Raw genomic sequence first — 1308 nt, 5'->3', positions numbered from 1 at the left:
CAAGAGAATAACTTGGTCCACGGGAATTAGCGCGCGTCACCCGGAACAGGAACATGTCGTCTTTATCAACTGGCCAGCAGCATAAGGAAGCGGTCATAGTATGGTCAACCTATCAGAGCTGGAGGCAGATCTAAAATAAAATGTAACTTATCACAGTGGACAGGAGGCGTGGCATATTGTGAGCTATAATAGTTGCAGGCAGGAACCAAGCTCGTACCCAAGTAGCTCGCCGTGATCGTATAGTGGTTAGTACTCTGCGTTGTGGCCGCAGCAACCCCGGTTCGAATCCGGGTCACGGCATTGCGTGTGGGAATGTCACGGCAGTTGGGTGTTATTTTTAGACTTTTTTTTTATGGATTTAATTTTTTTTATTTTCATACTACTGAATGAATTCTGTCTGATATTAACAAATTAACTACAAAACCAAATTTCTTTACATTTATATTGCGTTATTGAATCACTCGATGCTCAGAAGCTGCTACCAAACTAACAACAGACTTGAATAGGACAATAAACAGTTATCCACATTTGTAATCACGTTTACAAATGTTACTCCAAAGCTATGGTTGACTTGGCCGAGTCTGATGCCTTCTAAACTAATTTCATGGAGTTGATTAAATGCATATAAAATACACACATTTGAAAGTTTGTTCTACAAAGATCATTATGCATTTTGCAGATTTAGTTTTTTGTAAATTTGTGAAAAAGAGTCAGCAAAATGGTTTATTCAAATTCACTATAGCACTTAATAATAGTAAAGGGCCATATTTTATTTACTAACTTTTTGCGTCATGGTTGTATCACTTTAGTGAGGCATACATGACGCAAAATGCTAGTAAATATTTGCAAAGCCATAAAAGGAGCGATTTGCACTGCCTTGCGTGGCTTTGTAAAAGAAATGTAGCACAATGTAGCGGCTTGCGCTACATTGCAGCACATTTATTTCTGGGAGACGTTCGATGGTTGGAACATGGGCGTCCCCATGTATCCACCCATGGATTTTACACAACTCTTAATTTACACAGGTTTGAAAACTTGGGATTGCGTGAAATTTCTACACCTTCCAGAGGTAGCGCAAAAAGGACAAAAACCTTTTTTTCTCCTCGTTACTTCCTCTCTCTATGTGTGCATCACATAAAGAAAGAAGAAGATGCCTCGAGAGATTGTTTTTGTGCAGGAATGAATCGTTTCCTGCACAAAAGTAATACTCCTTGCAACGCAGGTACCCTTGCACCATGGAGCAAGGATGCTTGGGTTGGCGCTAGGCTGGCTGTAGTGCACCAGTGCAAGAAGAGAGCAGAAATGCAT

General features: G+C 40.4%; 1 non-coding gene across 1 annotated transcript; it reads left to right on the top strand.

Annotated features, from left to right (window-relative positions):
* The first annotated feature begins 228 nt into the window (after positions 1-228).
* On the top strand, positions 229-300 carry TRNAH-GUG (transfer RNA histidin (anticodon GUG)). Its single transcript has one exon. It is a non-coding gene; the product is annotated as a tRNA-His (tRNA).
* Positions 301-1308: the final 1008 nt, after the last annotated feature.

This window comes from Lissotriton vulgaris, chromosome 12 (genome assembly GCF_964263255.1).
Source record: "Lissotriton vulgaris chromosome 12, aLisVul1.2, whole genome shotgun sequence".
Taxonomy (NCBI): Eukaryota; Metazoa; Chordata; class Amphibia; order Caudata; family Salamandridae; genus Lissotriton; species Lissotriton vulgaris.
This window is presented reverse-complemented; position numbering and strand designations above follow the sequence as displayed.